The sequence below is a fragment of the Lissotriton helveticus genome, chromosome 3_1, assembly GCF_964261635.1.
Source record: "Lissotriton helveticus chromosome 3_1, aLisHel1.1, whole genome shotgun sequence".
NCBI lineage: Eukaryota > Metazoa > Chordata > Amphibia > Caudata > Salamandridae > Lissotriton > Lissotriton helveticus.
In genome coordinates, this window is record NC_136061.1 from 1,235,471,059 (window position 1) to 1,235,489,070 (window position 18,012).

General features: G+C 47.3%; 1 protein-coding gene and 1 pseudogene across 1 annotated transcript in view; one reads left to right on the top strand and one right to left on the bottom strand.

Moving 5' to 3' along the window:
- The window catches only part of LOC144824233 (elongation factor 1-alpha, oocyte form pseudogene), an 81,751-nt pseudogene that overhangs the window by 56,193 nt on the left and 7,546 nt on the right, over positions 1 to 18,012 (bottom strand).
- Positions 1 to 18,012, top strand: part of LOC144824919 (NXPE family member 1-like) — a 749,464-nt gene that overhangs the window by 13,291 nt on the left and 718,161 nt on the right. The gene's annotated exons all lie outside the window — the stretch shown is intronic.

Below are 18,012 nucleotides of genomic sequence, written 5' to 3' on the forward strand. Positions count from 1 at the left end.
GTCAGCGTCTTGTGGTCTTTCCAAGATGGCGTGCCCCACGCTTCTGGTCGCCTCCACGGGTCTCAGCTCTGCAGGGACTGTGGATTGGGCTGTTAGAAGGCAGGCAAGCTTGATCTCGTTGATCTCTGTTGCTCGAGTTCTGGCGGGAACTGCAACAAAACAGATGTCGAGGTGCTGGATGGTGCCTGTTTGCACAGGGTGGTCACTCCTTGACCACAAGGGAGATTCTTCAGTCTTCTACGTTGAGTAGGATGTCGAAGGGTCCAGAGTTTCGTTTCTTATGTTTCATCAGGATAATCTGAAGTGCATTGGCACTGCTCCCACTCTTATTCGAATCTGGGGGGCTGGACTACCTGCTAGGTCCCCTCCTATGGGTGGGACCCAGGAAGGGGGTGGATACACCCCTTTCCTTTGATCCAGGCCGTGCTGGGACTGGGGCTGGTGTGCCCCAGAACCGGTTTGACCGGATTATGCAAGGGGAAGCCTTGTGCTCCCCATGCAGTGTCTGGTTTCTTTCAAACCTCCCTGCTACAATCCACTATCTCCTGTCTGGGGGGGTGTTTTATTTATTTTTATTTATTTGTTTATATTTATATGGCGCACAGCTACCCAACAAAGGGTTTCCCGGTGCAGCAGATCCCAATGTCAATGCGGTTACAGAAAACTAGATGTTAAATAGCCATGTTTTTAAGGCTTTTCTGAATTTTATTTGTTTATATTTATTTGTTTATATTTATATGGCGCACAGCTACCCAACAAAGGGTTTCCCGGCGCAGTGTAACACCTCCCTGCAACAGGAAACCCTTTGTCCAGGCCCCTTGGGCTGAGTTTCGGTCAGCTTCAGGGGGTCAGACTTGTGTCTGTGGCAGAAGCATCCATTTTATGGATCGGAGGCCCTTTTAGAAATTAAACGCATTTAAGTAAAGTAACATGTCTTACCCCTCTAGAGGGGTGGAATGCTATCCCCGTCGCCAGAACTGGCGAGGGGATAGTATTCCAAATCGTATGACACCTTACAAGACATGTTTTGATAAAGCCAAACCAAAGTTGCTATATAACCGCGAGGATTATAATGCACTTAAGAGTATATGGTATGGCATTATCCTGAAACAGCTTAGGGATTTGTTCCCGACGGCTGCAGACAGGCTCAGCTTGTGCTAGAGCTCCACCTCACATTAAACCACGCACTCTGCCTCCAGGATTGATAAGGCCTTCCATAGGAGTGGCTCACAGGTTTATATGTGTCCAGATATAGGTTTAGATATAGGTATACTATATCTAAGCAAGGGGTGATTACACCACCTTACCCCAGCTGAGTGATCAGCCAGTTGTGTCAATTTAAGAACCAGCCAGGGGTGGCAAAAGATATGCTGCAGCCCCTGGTAGGCCTTGGTGGCACCTATGCCCTGAGCACCTAGAGTGCATGGTACAGGGGCTAACAAGGAGTCCATTTCCAATTGTGGTATGTACCTATAGCACATGTATTAATAATTTAGAGAGAGAACAGCAGGCTGGGGGTCTGATTAGCAGGCCCACAGCCTCAGTAGTCGAAAACCAGTGAAGCAAAAAGCAAAAATTTGGGGTGACCATAGGATAGCAGACCCTACTCTCCTACAGTGTCTGAATGGATGACTTTCTGGGTGTGTGACTGACTGTAAGAGTGAGTGATTAAACCTGTCTTACTGAATGCATGGGTTAGTGATTAAGCTGTGTGAATCTCTGTATCAGTCTGTTACTTGGTGAGTAAGTGTCTGCATGGATTATTAAGTAGCTACATGAATGTCTATTCCAGTTAGTGTTTGGTTAATTGAGTATTTGTATGGGTGCCTCAGTGTGTGTTTGGGTGGTTGGGAGGTGTGTGAATCTGTGCATAGATGTGTGAGTAGTTGATTCACTGGTTGTATGGGTTTAAGACTGCATGTGGAAACAGCTGTATGGGTGGGTGATTATGTGTATGGGTATGTTGGTAAGTGAATGGATGTCCCGGTGGTACATGTGTGAGTAACTACATATGTGAAAGGCAGTATATGTGAGTATTGGCGTATATAAATGATTATATGTTAGAGTGAGTGATCGTGAGAGTGGCTGTATGAATGAGTGTGTATTTGTAACAGTGATTACATAAGAGATTACATGCGCTAGTATCTGTATGAATTACTGAGGCGGTGTGTATTTAATTGTATAGGTGAGTAAACTTGAGCTTGATTGATTCTTTGCATGACTCACTAGGTGTGTGAGTAACTCTGGATGAGAGGTGGTGTGAGTGTCTGTATAGCTGAATGAGTGCGTATCATAGTCTTGTATTGCTGAGTAACTGCATGTCTGAGTGACTGCATGGGTGAAGGACTGAATGTGTGTGTACACCTATAAATCAGTCAGTGTGTATGTAGTAACTGGTTTTGGTGTGTGTATGGTTTCGAAAAAGGTAATCTATATTTTGGAGTGGGTGTATGAAAGGTTGCATTAGGGTGTGAGGAGGTGTATCAGATTTTCATGTGGATGATGTCATCAGTGATATCATTTGAGATGTCATCAGTGATGGCACTGACCATGTCATGAATTATGTAATATGTGATGTCATCAGCAGTGCATTGCGGGGGCGCGAGTTATAGTTAGCTGAACTAAGTATAACGCCGGAATTTCTCTGGTTTTGTATGAGTGAAATGTCCATCTAACTTTAACGTGCCTGAAATCTATGTTTTTTTTGTGAATTGCTAAGGATTTTTATATGCTAATTTCTAACTATAACATGCCTGAAACCTATGTTTTTTTCAGTGAATTTCAATGGTTTTTTAAATGCTAACTTCTAACTAGAACGTGTCTGAAACCTATGGTTTGTTCAGTGAATTTCAAAGGTTTTTTAAATGCTAATTTCTAACTATAACGTCCCTGAAACCTATGGTTTTCTCAGCGAATTTCAAAGGTTTTTTAAATGCTCATTTCTAACTATGCCTACAAAGGTAGGACATGTGAAGAAAGAGGCAGAAAAGCGCAGAAAGAAGCAAGACAAATGCAGAAAGAGGCAACAGAATTCCAGAAAGATCGCGAAAAGTGCAGGAAGAAGCAAGAGATGTTGGAAAGAACCAAAAGAGGAGCAGAAAGTCCTACTGTGCCCCCAACTTTTGACTGACGGATACTGGTGAAAAGCGACTCTGACTAACCAGGCCTAGAGCCAGTGCTATGCTAAAGACACTTAGAATACAGTGAAAACACCTACATACACTAGGAAATACTATGCATTGAGCTACCCCTATGTTTAGCATGACCTCCTCTGTATTTGCCATGAGTTAGTGCCTGGGCCATTACATACGTACATGGGTACTGACTGGATGATTAGAGTACTTCAAAGGGGCACCACCTGACAGAGAGCCCTCACTGCAACAGCGAAGCATTGTCATATAGAAGTCATCTTGAGTACATCACACAATTACAAATAGAAGCCACTCCAGACAACTTCAGATATTCTAATGTATTATCATGCTCAACTGGTGACATCAGTAATCTATGCAAAGTAATTCCTTTAACATTTTGCGCAGCTAATCCAGTTGGAGCTGTTACCACACAAGATAAATGTGAACCAGTTGTTTTTTAAGATACCTAGTCAAAACTTTAATTTAAAAACTTTTACCCATTCCAGCTTGACCACTGTGGTACATCGGAATAGGTTTAAGTGATGAACATACACGTTCTTTTTTTATGTAACAAAGCATGTTCTATCTGTTCTCTCACTTGTACATATATTTCTTTCTATTCAATATGTACTTGTTCTTCTAACTTTTCTAATGTAATATTCTCTTCTTGTGCTTGTTGCATTGCAATTCCGACTTTATGCATAGCAATCGCTGCTTCATTTCCCACTATTGGTTGTCCAAGTGGATCTTGACTACATGGATCAGAACTTTGACTATCTTGAGAACTTTCATTAGCAACTTCAGCTGTAATATTCTTTTCCTGTTCAACTTCTTCATTCAACTTTTTCAATATGTAGGAAAAATTGAACATGGAATGCTATCTTTACATGCATTAAAAGAATCTTCGTAGCAGTCGAAATCTCCAAGTAATTCACTTTTGCTCTGCCATGGTTTGAAGAGTTGGAGAAGTGCTAAATAGTAAAATTCTCGCTTATCTGGAGTTTCACACCTGAGTTTCTTGTGGTTGATAAGGTTACCTTTTGTGTGTTTTACTAAACAACCAAGACATCCAACTACTGCATATTTTCCTTCTTTTAAATTCTGTTTAACATTTCTTTTGAAGCTCTAATGTTGAAGTACTTCATACAGACATAGCTGTTCCAGATGTTGACTCCTTTTAGGATTGTATGTATCAAACATATTAGTTTTAATAATTTCTGTACTGTCTGGTTCATTTGCTAAGTATTCAATTTCTTCTAATGATTTCAACACTCTATTTCTTGAGCAGGCAAGACCTAAACGTGCCCAAATGATCCCTCGTGATTTTTAATATAAACTTGAAGAGCGCAAGCAGTCTGAACATTCATAGGACCCAATTTCTCTGTCTGGAAGCATTTTCAAAGTAAAGCTGCACAATTTTTTGCTAAGGCTCTTCTCTTGTGCAATTTCTTACCAAATTTGTTTCATCTAGTTTTTTTCAGATTTTGTTATTTATGATGTAACATAGCGTGCAACAGCAATTGAGTTGTCTGCAACATACTGGATGTCCATGTTTGCATTCCACATTTTTAAAATAACCGGATTGTAGTCATTAATATACTGTGACAGTTCTGTTCTTTTTAAGTTGTAGGTATTCTTTGGAGATTTGCGAGTTATTGTGTGCCTTACAGAAGAAAAAAAAGAATTTACTCTTCCTTCAGAAATTACTGGATGTGGCAATCCAAACCGATACTTGGTATAACATTTTCCTTTAGACTTGTATTTTCGTCTAAAGTACTTTCCACAACTGTGACTTAGGAAACGTAAAACCTGCTGTCTCAAGCTTCTATCACCCCCTTCTCTTAGAATCTCACATGTCACATACTGTTCAATGAAAGACAATACTATTTCATCTGAATCAGTTCCAAATTTAGGTGCATCGTTGATCCATAATAGCATATGTATCTGAGGTGCACCTCTCGCTTGGTACTCCTTTCGCCAAAAGAAATCAGTAACTTCTCCAAGTGGTGGATTTATTTTACTGCAGATAAAAGACATTGTAGCTTGAAACCTATGATTAAAATATCTGCACACATTTACAGGATCCAAAGAACACAGTTCTCCAGGTGTCGTAACATACACTTCAGTTCTCCATGACGACGATACCAATACTAATTTGTTCCTTGTTGACATGCCATCAAATTAATTAACGGTGCTTCTAAATTTTCATCTGTTTGTTGAACTTTCTCCACAAATTCTTTCGCTGAAAGAACTGATTGATGAACTCCAGTTTTCAGTATGTGGTTCACTGCATAGGACAGAGAAGACAGATCACTTTCAAACAAAAGGTGAAATGTATATGGAATACACTGTTGAAATCTAGGATCTTCAGACTAAAATCTTGTTGAGCGATAATCTGAAGCTGGAATATGTACAGGTCAGTCATCATATCGTCTACCTTCTCCAGTAGGAAACAGCTGTGGTAAACAACAAGCTTCTAAGCTTTTCTCCCATACACTCATCAGAGTTCCCTTTGCTTTTTTCATTTAAAACAACTCAATGCTGTTTCCTATTACTTCTTTTGAATGTAGAGGACATATTGTGTAATGTTCATAAATCTCTTCACTCCTTGACTTTTTCACTTTCTCTATTTGATCACTTGAAATTTCAGATTCATCTTCCAAACTTATTACCTGTTCTTCCATATTTACACGTTTATTATAAATATTATTCTCCATAAGATATAACGTAGCCTTTTGAACTTTTTTAACATCCACAAATTCTTGCCATATTTTCTGACTATTTGTTGGTACTCCATTTACTAGAATAACTACTGCTTCATTTTCCTCTTTGTCTCCACCAACAATTTCAATATTTTTCTTAAAATCTAAAGGTAAGTACACCACTCTTCCTTTCAGCCCTCTTTGTAAGTCTGTTGGTGGCAGTTTACCTGTTTTAGGCTCCATGCAAATTATAGTTTGAAATGGATGAACAGATTGAATTCGAACTGACTCATATGTATTCAAATCTGCCAGTTCCTCCAGAATAGCTACCAATTCTAACTTATTATGTACTGCTCTAGCTGGCATTTTGTTTTCTTCTAATTTGTTATAACAATATTTACAAACATGTTGATCACTGCCTAACTCAAATTGACCTTCCACTAACAAGTAGGTTGCAAATTCCTTCCATTTATCATTATTCTTCTTTACAGATTTCAAATACAAATCAACATTCCTAGTTTGAGTTTTATAATTAGTACGTCGACAACAAACACAAACATAGTATGGAATTTCTGAGCACACTATGTTAAACTTTTCAATTTCTTCTTCAAACTGATCAATCCTAATCACTTTCCCATCTTCTTCAACATCTCTATTTATCAAACTTTCTCTTTCTGTGCACTGCTCTCCTGAACTGAAATATCGCAACTCAATATCATCAGACTTGTTTACTACATCTGATAAAGAACTGTTTAAAAGAGCTGTATTCAGTTCACTTAAACATAATGCAGGACTTTTTTGTCCTTAGTACACTTTTCTTACAAACTGAATGGTGTACTGCTAACATCCTCAAGTGATGAGAAACACTTTTACACACTTTTCTTGAAAGACAAGCCGGAGAATGCCCATATTTTATTACATTACATGGATCTAGACTTTGTACCAACCTCATCTTCTGTTTAACACTTTTCTGTGCATATTCTCGTAACAAATTGTGCATTATATATATAGACTAGCAGCCCGTCCCGACGTTGTCTGGGGCAGAAATAGAATGTGTGGCACATCACTTACAACCCGCTTCCTGTGACATACGTGATTTATAATGAAAGTGTGAGCAACTGTGCCTCTGAAAGCCTTTTCATTGTAGTCATTGGAAAAAAGTAAACCCCCATCGGTTGGCTCGTAGAGGGAAAGCTGCGGGCCGTCGGCTCCTAGAGGGACAGCTGCCTGCCGGATCGCAAATCGAGAGGTGAGGGCCGGCTCGCAGAGGGAAAGCTACGGGCTGAGTTGCATAGGGAGAGCTGTGGGTCGTGGGCTTGCAAAAGGATACCTGTGAATGTTGATGAGGGGCAGGGGAGGGTGAAGGGGTATCTGGCATGGCAAAGCTGTGGTATATTTCCAGTGTTGGCTTGCAGAGGTAGAACTGCGGGTCTGACAGCATCTATAGAGGGAACTGTGAGCCTTTGGCTTGCAGAGGAACAGTTGCTTAGCAATTCACAGACGGAGAGCTGTGGGGCACTTCGCACAGCAACAGCTGCGGGCCGCTGCAGACCAGCGATGTGGTGCGAATGAAGGTTAAGGGGGTATCTGGTAGAGGTAGAGCTGTGGTATATTTCCAGTGTTGGCTTGCAGAGGTACAAATGCGGGCACGGCGGCTCGCAGACGAAGAGCTGCGAGCTGACCGATGGTTCGCAAAGGGAGAGTTGCGAGCCGGTGGGCTGGCTCGTACAGGAGGAGCTGCAAGCAGACTGATTGGCTCGTAGAGGGAGAGCTGCGGTCCGTCGGCTCATAGAGGGAGAGCTATGGGCTGGCTTGCAGAGGAACAGCTGTGGGCCAACTGCTATAGGCAAAGGTGCGGGCTGTCAGCTTGCAAAGGGATAGGTGTGGGACGGTGATGTGGAGAGAGGGGGCGCGAAGGTGGTTTCTCGCAGAGAGAGAGCTGCTGTAGATTTCTAGTGTTGGCTTGCAGAGGTACAACTGCAGGCCCAACAGATCGCAGACAAAAAGCTGCAAGCTGAGGGGCTGCCTCGCAGAGCGAGAGCTGCAGACCGGCTCGCATAGGGACAGCTGCGGGCAAACTCGCATACGGACAGCTGTGGGCCGTCGGCTTACAAAAGAATACCGGCGACCGGTGATGTGGGGAGAGGGAAGGTAAAGGGAGTATCTAGCAATGGGAAAGCTGCGGTATATTTCCAGTATTGGCTTGCAGAAGTGGAACTGCGGACCTGCTGGCTTCTAGAGGGAGTACTGCGAGCCTTTGGCTTGCAGAGAAATAGCTGCGTGCTAATTCACAGAGGGAGAGTTGCGGGTCGGCTCGCACAGCAGCAGCTGTGGGCCTCTTCAAACCTGTGATGGGTTGCGAATGACGGTAAAGGCGGTATCTGGCAGAGGTAGAGCTGCGGTATATTTTCAATATTGGCTTAGAGAGTTACAGCTGCGGACTGGACGGCTCACAGAGAAAGAGCTGCGAGCAGACGGGCTGTCTCGCAGAGGCTGAGCTGCGAGCCGAAGGCCTGACTCGCAGAGGGAGAGCTGTGGGCCGTTGGTCGACGGGCTGGCTCACAAAGGGAGACCTGTGAGCCAACAGGCTGGCTCGTAGAGAGAGAACTGCGGTATATCTCCAGTGTTGGTTTGCAGAGGCAGCCCTCCCTCTATGAGCAAGCCAGTCGGTGTGCAGCTCTTTCTCTATGAGGCAGCCCGCCGGCTCGCAACTCTCTATCTGTGAACCACCGGTTGGCTCGCAGCTCTTCGTCTGTGAGACGTCGGACCTGCAGGTTTATCTGTACAACCCATCAAGTCTTGCATAGGGATAGCTGAGGGTTGTTGATGCGGGGTGAGGAAGGGTGAAGAGGGTATCTCATAGAGAGAGAGCTGTGGTATATTCGCAGTGTTGGCTAGTAGAGGTAGAGTTACGGACTCTACCTCTAACTCATACAGAAAGAGCTGCGAGCTGACTGGCTGGCTCGTAGAGGGAGAGCTGCGGCCCGTTGGCTCACAGAGGGAGAGCTGCGGGCCGGCTCGCAGAGGAACAGCTGCGGGCCTACTGCAATATGGAAAAGTGTGGGCCATTGGCTTGCAAAGGGATAGGTGCCGGATGGTGATGTGGGGAGAGGGTGCATGAAGGGGGTATCTTGCAGAGAGAGAGAGCTGCAGAATATTTCCAGTGTTGGCTTGCAGAGGTACAACTGCGGGTCCGCCTGCTCACAGATGAAGAGCTGCGAGCCGACCAGTGGTTTGCAAAGGGAGAGTTGAGAGCCAGGAGGCTGGCTCATACACGAAGACCTGCGAGCCGACTGACTGGCTCGTAGAGGGAGAGCTGCGGCCCATCGCTAACAGAGGGAGAGCTGTGAGCCGGCTTGCAGAGGAACAGCTGCGTGCCGACTGCTATAGGGAAAGGTGCAGGCCCTCACCTTGTGAAGGGAAACTTGTGGGATGGTGATGTGGTGAGAGGAGCGTGAAATGGGTATCTCGCAGAGAAAGAGCTGCAGTATATTTTCAGTGTTGTCTTGCAGAGGTACAACTGCGGCCCGAAGGCTCGCAGACAAAGAGCTGCAAGCCGACCGGTGGTTAGCTGGTTCATACAGGAAGAGCTGCGAGCCGACTGGCTGGCTCGTAGAGGGAGAGCTGCGGCTTATCATCTTGCAGAGGGAGTGTTGCGGGCCAGCTCACAGAGGAACAGCTGAGGGTCAACTGCTATAGCGAAAGGTGCGGACCATCGGTTTGATACGGGATAGGTGCGGGATGGTGATGTAGGGAGAAGGAGTGTGAAGGGTGTATCTCACAGAGCGAGAGCTGCAGTATATTTCCAGTATTGGGTTGCAGAGGTACAACTGCGGGCCTGATGGCTCGCAGATGAAGAGCTATGAGCCGACCAGTGGATCGCAGAGGGAGAGTTGCGAGCCAGTGGGCTAGCTCATACAGGAAGAGCTGCAAGCTGACTGGCTGGCTCATAGAGGGAGAGCTACGGCCCATCGGCTTGCAGAGGGACAGCTGCAGGCTCGCTCGCAGAGAAACAGCTGCGGTCCGACTGGCATAGGGAGAGGTGCAAGCCGTAGGCTTGAAGAGGCATTGCTGCGGAACGGTGATGTGGGGAGAGGGAGCGTGAAGAGGGTATTTCACAGAGAGAGAGCTGCAGTATATTTCCAGTGTTGGCTTGCAGAGGGACAACTCTGGGCCCAACGGCTCACAGACGAAGAGCTGTGAGCTGACCGGTGGTTCCCGGAGAGAGAGTGGAGAGCTGGTGGGCTGGCTCGTACAGGAAGAGCTGCAAGCCAACTAGCTGGCTCGTAGAGGGAGAGCTGCGGCCCATCGACTCACAGAGGGAGAGCTGCGGGCCGGCTCGCAGAGGAACAGCTAAGGTTCAACTGCTATAGGGAAAGGTGCGGGCTGTCGGCTTGCAAAGGGATAGGTCAGAGACGGTGATATGGAGAGATGGAGCGTGAATGGGGTATCTCACAGAGAGAGAGTAGCTGTATATTTCCAGGGTTGGTTGCTGAGGCAGCCCTCCTTCTATGTGCCAGCCAGGTGGCTCGCAGCTCTTCCTCTACAAGGCAGCCCGCTGTCATGCAACTCTCCCTCTGCGAAGCGCCGGTCGGCTCGCAGCTCTTCATCTGCGAACCATCGGGCCCGCAGGTTTATCTGTACAAGCCGCTGAGTCCGTAACTCTGCCTCTACTAGCCAACACTGCAAATATAATGCATCTCTCCCTCTACGAGATACCCCCTTCACCCTCCCTCACCCCGCATCAACAGCCTGCAGCTATCCCTATGCAAGACAACGTCTCACAGCTCTCCCTATGCAAACCGTAGTGCCCGCCGCTCTATCCCTGCAACACAACACATCACCAGCCCGCACCTATCTGTCTCCAAACTAATACTGAGAATATACCACAGCTCTCTCTCAGAAATACCTCCTTCACTCTCTCTTGCCCCGCATCACCGGGCATTGTACATTATATCTAACAGTATGATCAAATTATTCAAACCATGCATACATGTACAAAACAAGGTACACTTTACTTTATGTATTTCCTCTCCATGTAATGTCTGCACCTTGTAAACGTGCTTGCAGTACAACACCTCTCTTGGCGTATATTCAAATATACCTCTCTGTCTGAAAAATCAGCCCACAAGCTGTACACATAATATAACTGTTTTTGTTTAATCTGCCTTAAATTAATAACACATAAATATGCCCCCTCCCTTCACCACTATTTCCAGACCAAGCATAATTTCCAAACGTGCGACATTTTCTTTATCTCAGCCAAATTGATTTCTCAACACAAATCAACGCTGTATCTGATTCACAAAACTACAGCGCTGTTGGCTTGCAAAGGGATAGCTGCGGTACGCTGATGTGGAGAGAGGGGGTGTGAAAGTGGTATCTCGCAGAGAGAGAGCTACAGTATATTTCCAGTATTGGCTTGCACAGGTACAACTGTAGGTCCAGGCGGCTCGCAGATGAAGAGCTGTGAGCTGACCGGTGGTTCACGGTGGTAGAGTTGCGAGCCCACGGGCTGACTCATATAGGAAGAGCTGTGAGCCAACTGCCTGGCTTGTAGAGGGAGCATTGCGGCCCATCGGCTCGCAGAGGGAGAACTTTGGGCCGGTTCACAGAGGAACAGCTGTGGGCCCACTGCTATAGGGAAAAGTGCGGGCCGTTGGTTTGCAAAGGGATAGGTGAGGGATGGTGATGTGGGGAGAGGGAGCGTGAAGGGGGTATCTTGCAGAGAGAGAGCTGCGGAATATTATCAGTGTTCGCTTGCAGAGGTACAACTGCGGGCCTGACGGCTCGCAGACGAAGAGCTGCAAGCCGACCGGTGGTTCGCAGAGGGAGAGTTGCAAGCCGACAGGCTGGCTCGTACTGGAAGACCTACAAGCCAACTGGCTGGCTCATAGGGGGAGAGCTGCGGCCCGTCGGCTCGCAGAGGGAGAGCTGCGAGCCAGCTTGCAGAGGAACAGCTGTGGTCTGACTGCTATAGGGAAAGGTGCGGGCTGTAGCCTTGCATAGGGATAGGTATGGGACGTTGATGTGGGAAGAGGTAACATGAAGGGAATACCTCGCAAAGAGAGAGATGCGCTATATTTCCAGTGTTGGCTTGCAGAGGTACAACTGTGGGTCCGACGGCTCGCAGACGAAGAGCTGCAAGACGACCGGTGGTTCACAGAGGGAGAGTTGCAAGCCGACAGGCTGGCTCGTACTGGAAGACCTACGAGCCGACTGGCTGGCTCGTAGGGGGAGAGCTGTGGCCCGTCGGCTCGCAGAGGGAGAGCTGCGAGCCAGCTCGCAGAGGAACAGCTGTGGGCTGACTGCTATAGGGAAAGGTGCGGGCCGTAGCCTTGCATAGGGATAGGTATGGGACGTTGATGTGGGAAGAGGTAACATGAAGGGAATACCTCGCAGAGAAAGAGCTGCGCTATATTTCCAGTGTTGGCTTGCAGAGGTACAACTGTGGGTCCGACGGCTCTCAGAGGAAGAGCTGCGAGCCGACCGGTGGTTCACGGAGAGAGGGTTGAGAGCCAGTGGGCTGACTCATACAGGAAGAGCTCTGAGCCAACTAGCTGGCTCATAGAGGAAGAGCTGCGGCCCATCGGCTCACAGAAGGAGAGCTGCGTGCCGGCTCGCAGAGGAACAGCTGCTGGCCGACTGCTATAAGGATAGGTGCTGGCTGTTGGCTTGCAAAGGTATAGGTGAGGGACAGTGATATGGGGAGAGGGAGAGTGAATGGTGTATCTCGCAGAGGGACCTGCGATATATATTTCCAATGTTGGCTTGCAAAGGTACAACTGTGGGCCCAACGGCTCACAGACGAAGAGCTGCAAGCCGACCGGTGGTTCGCAGAGGAAGAGTTGTGAGCTGGCGGGCTGGCTCATACAGGAAGAGCTGCGATCCAAAGGGCTGGCTCGTAGAGGGAGAGCTGCGGCCTGTCGGCTCAAAGAGGGACAGCTGTGGGCTCGCTCGCAGAGGAACAGCTGCGGGCAGACTGGTATAGGGAGAGGTGCGGGCCGTAGGCTTGCAAAGGCATTGCTGCGGAATGGTGATGTGGAGAGAGGGAGCATGAAGGGTGTATCTCGCAGAGAGAGAGACAGCTGCGGTAAATTTCCAGTATTGGCTTGCAGAGGTACAACTGCGGGACCGACGGCTCACAGGTGAAGAGCTGCGAGCCGACCGGTGGTTCGCAGAGTGAGAGTTGCAAGCGGGCGGGCTGGCTCATAGAGGAAGAGCTGTGAGTCATCTGGCTGGCTCGTAGAGGGAGAGCTGCAGCACATCGGCTCGCAGAGGGAGAGATGCACGCCGACTAGAATAAGGAGAGGTGCGGGCCATCAACTTGCAACGGGATAGCTGCGGGACGGTGATTTGGGGAGAGGGAGCATGAATGGGGTTTCTCGTAGAGAGAGAGCTACGGTATATTTCCAGTGTTGGTGTGCAGAGGTACAACTGCAGGCCCGAGGACTCGCAGAGGGAGAGCTTATTCCTAAAACCATGTAATCTTTCAAACATATGTCACATCACTTTTTTACCATTGAAACTGATTACAACCTTCTCTTTACACTACAGATCCCACGAACATGCTACTAAAGGTATAAGTGCGATTTTCATACTAGATAAATCGCTATTACTTATTTTTTTAAACACTACTGTTGGGTGCACAAAATGGGGGTGGGAGATGAGGAGAGTAAACAGAGGTGTAATTCCTAAACATTTATTGTACCGTTCCTTTAATATACGTGTATTGAGGACTTTAAGTGGGAATAACATAATGTCGGGTGTCTGATAGGGATAGCAGTGTTCAGTACGGTAAGACTCGGCTCACTTAAAGGCCTCCGTATATTCAGCAGAGAGACACAACCTAACAATTTTCATCACTTTTAGTTTACTAGTGTGAAAAAAATCGTACAGAAAATTTACTAAGAACATTCTTTTTTTCTTTTTTATCTCTCACACATTTATAAAACATCTCCTGTAAAGAAACGCCCTCCCCACGTTTATTTCGTAAGAAAGAGCAATAAATAATCCTTTTACCAGCATCTAGTCACTAACTACTAACACTGTGCACTGTACCCAATTGTAAACAACAAATAGTGTTTAGTTTATATTGTAAAGTATCATCAAATGATTCAAACCATGCATACATACACAAAGCAAAGTGTACGTTTACTTTGTCCATTTACTCTCCATGTAATCAGTGCACATTATGAACAGGTTCGCAGTATAACACCTGTCTTCACTTATATTCAAACCACAACCTATGCATATGTAATATTTAGAACATAATACAGTGCAGTTTCATACCATTCAAACTGATTGCAACATTGTCTATATAGTATAAATCCTACCAATATGGCAATAAACTTAGAAGTGCTATTTTTATAATACAAAAAGCTGTATTAGATTATTTTTATAAACAGTACTGCTGGGGGCAAAAATTGGTGGTGGGAGCTGGAGAGAGTAAATGAATGTGTACTTACAAAACTTTTTATGTTTAGTCTTTTTACTATATGTATATTAACAGCTTTAAGTGGGATGAAAAAATTGGCGACTGTCTTAAAGGGGTAATGGAGCTCAGTACCGACTAAACCCGGACCACTTAAAGGCCTGCGTATATTCAGCAGAGAAATACACCCTGAGAATTACATTCACTAATAATCACATTTACTTTAGCACTGTGAACAACATTGTGCAGAAAATATACAGAGAACATTTTCATTTATTTTTTGTCTCACATATTTATAAAAAATGTCTTCTGAAGAAACGCTCCCCAACAACTTAGATTTTCTAAGAACACCCAAATACAAAGCCTCCCAGTACCACACCAGCTTTCACTGATATTGAAATCTACCTCTCAGTGTAAAAAATGATACCACAAATTGTGCACATAACATTTCTGGGTTTTGTTCCATCTCTGTTAAGTTAATAACAAATTAATTTTCTACTCTCACCCCTTCCCCACTATTTCCAGACTAAGCGTAATTTGGAAACGTGTGACATTCTGTTTATCTTGTCAGAATAGATATACAAATCCAAATTAACGCTACATCTAATTTTCAAAATCACACAGTCTTTAACAGATGACAACTTACACCTTTTCGTTATGAAAAACTCCTAAACTCCTAAACATATATAAAGTACTTGTTTAACAACTGCTGACAATTTATCCATGTTTTACAACCAATGTGAAACACCACACTTTACTAACACTATGATATTTAGAAATAAAAAATACATTCATAGTTAAAAATATTACCTCAAATACTTAAACACTACTACAGACCACATAACACACTTTCTTAATTTCTAACTTACCTTCGTAGTTGGTATGCAGACTTCAAATTTCACAAACACATGCAATTCTTTCTTTGTCACACAGTACATGTAATGCATCGCTTTAATCAAAAATGGAACCAGTAGGGGGGCATGGCCGAGTAAGATGTGCTTTCATCGAGCTCCGGCTGAAAGCTCCATTCGACACCAAATCCGGCGACCCGCAGGCCCGGAGACCACCAAAACGTATGACAATGCTTGACTGATACCGCAGGATCGAGGGGGATGTAAACCTTCCCATAAACCCTGGAGACTGCTGCGCGGCTTCACCCCACTGCCGCGAGACAGAAGCCAAGATGGCGCTAGGACAAGGCCGAGGAGGCGAGGGGCAGGCCTGAGCGCCGGATCGCCGGATTGGGGTGATGCGAGGCACTGGGGCTGGCACGAGAACCGGGCCTCCTCCGCACAATGTTTGAAGCGGGTGAGATGAGGCACTGTCCCTGCTGGCTTGGCTGGGCCTGGTGAAGCGTCGAGAGCCTAGGTGTGGAGCCCCTCCCCCTCTGGGGCGAGGGGAGGCGGCTGAGCTGGTGAGCTCTTGCAGTGCGGACAGGCCCAACAGGCCGATGCGAGGGATGAGCGGCTCAGCTGGCAGGCGGAGCAGGAAGCAGGGACCAGGCACCACTGTGAGAGGCCAGGACTGAAACAGCGAGGCGCCCGCGGCCCGTAGTGGCAAGGAGGGAGATCAGGCCTAATGGCTAGCAGGACAGCAGCTGCCAATTGGGGCGTGGGATTGCCCGGCGGTGGATGACTGTGCTGGACCTGATGCTCCTGGTACTGGTGTGTGGGCTGTGAAGTGGCGCCACGTGGGTGCCAGAGGTGAGGAGCGGGGGGCTGCGAGTGCCAGAGGCGGGGTAGAGCTGTGTGGGGTCACGGATCTGGCCTGAGGGAGCACCCCCCCACCGTTGGCCTCTGGAGTGGCCAAGTAGAGAGACGGAGGTGAGAGAAGAGCGGACTTGGTGCTGGACTATGTGGACCCCCGCTTGCGCACGAGATACTGAGGCGCTATTGAGGACAGCCCTGGAGAGCTGGGCCCGGTGGTGAAGGGCCTGACTGGTGTGAGACTGTCCCCGCGAACCCCCAGAGCAGAAAGCGGGGCTTGGTTCTGGAAGCAGGGGCCAGCGTGACTGTGGGGGATGTGGCAGGAGAGGGAGATGGACTGCTGATCTGAGGTTGGTGACTTCTGACCGGGCCCCTGGATAGAGAGGTGGGCCCTGGAGGCTGGTGAGGGCATCGGCGTCCAGAAATCTGCCCAGGCTGAACTGCCCCCTCCTCCTCTCTCCGGTACTACGACATTCCAGGTGGACTACCTATGGAGCGTGGACTGCCCACACGCGGCAGGTGGAGAGTGCACGGTGAGACAAGCACGAGTGGCGGGAAGAGACAGGGAACCGAGACCGCCCCTACAGGGCAAGATGGACCAATTTGCGAAGGTTAGCGTACCCCCCCACGAGGAGCACCCGGGCGCCCGATCAGATACGGACACCCTCCTTCAGAAAATACAAGCATCCAGGATGGCCTTGGAGGGTCAGATTGGGGCAGTAGGAGCGGAGGTAGCGTTACTGCACCACCATCTCAGAAACCTCGCTGAAAGAGTCACGGAGATGGTGACACGGCTGGGTGAGACTGAAGACTCGGTGCAGGACCTCCACAAAGGCATGAAGGAATCCCAGTTTGCACATAAATACCTGCTGGGGAGGGTGGACGATGCGGAAAACAGGGCGCAACGCAATAACCTCCGCTTCGTGGGCTTCCGAGAAGGAATTAAGGGGACAACATTCATGGCTGCGTAACACCTTCCCGATGGACAAGTTCTAGTCCTGCTTCGTTATTGAAAGTGTGCACAGGGCACTGATGGCCCAACCCCCTATGGGAGCACAGCCACGGCCTGTGATAGCGCGCTTCCTGAATTTCCTGGACAAGGACATGATATTACGGGAGGCTAGAAAAATTGGGGAAATACGTCATGAAAACACCCGCATAATGATTTTCCTGGACTATAGTGGGGAAGTACAGAGACAGAGGCGCACTTTCGACTCTGTGGAAGCCAAATTAAGATACAATATATGTTGCTTTTCCCCGAAAAACTGAAAGTCCTGTTCCTAGGCAAATCCCACTTCTTCCAAACTCCCGAGGAGGTGTTGGAATGGTTCGAGGAGGGGTTCCATTTTGTTTATGGTTCAAGAGATTTGTTTTTAAGTTTCTTTGTATGTTTAGTTGGCACACTGATCACAGGGCGAAAATGAGAGGCGCACTCACTGTCCACCTCCTGCCAGAGGTACATTCGCACCACACACCTACATGGCTTCTTTGACTGACCATAGCCCCAGAGAAGGGAGTCTGGTAACTTGCCCCTACAAGGTTATCACATGGAATGAGAATGGCCTAGGGGAAAAGGTTAAAAGAGGACTGGTGATGGCATATGTTAAAAGGGTACACCCTGATATGGCCCTACTCCAGGAGACCCATCTTAAACGAACGAAATGTGGGATTCTGGCGAGAGGACCCTACAAAGAATTGGCACACGCGGGGTATACGTGGGCTCCCGGGGAGTAGCTATCTTGAATAAAAAATCCCCTCCCTTTGTGATAAACCGGACTTGGACAGACCCTCAGGGGACGTATGTAGCAGTATCGGGAACATGGGGTCACGGTAGTCTTGATTTACGCTCCCCCGATACTCCAGGCCAGGACCCTCTCCGGGTTGGCTGAGATCCTGTTGGACACATCAGACACAGAACACATCATAGGTGGGGACTTCAACGACATAATGTCCATCCCCATGGACCGATCAGGGAACCGGGCAGATGGCCCCGACTACATCACTGGCTAGGGTCACGACTACGTTAGGCTTGACAGACG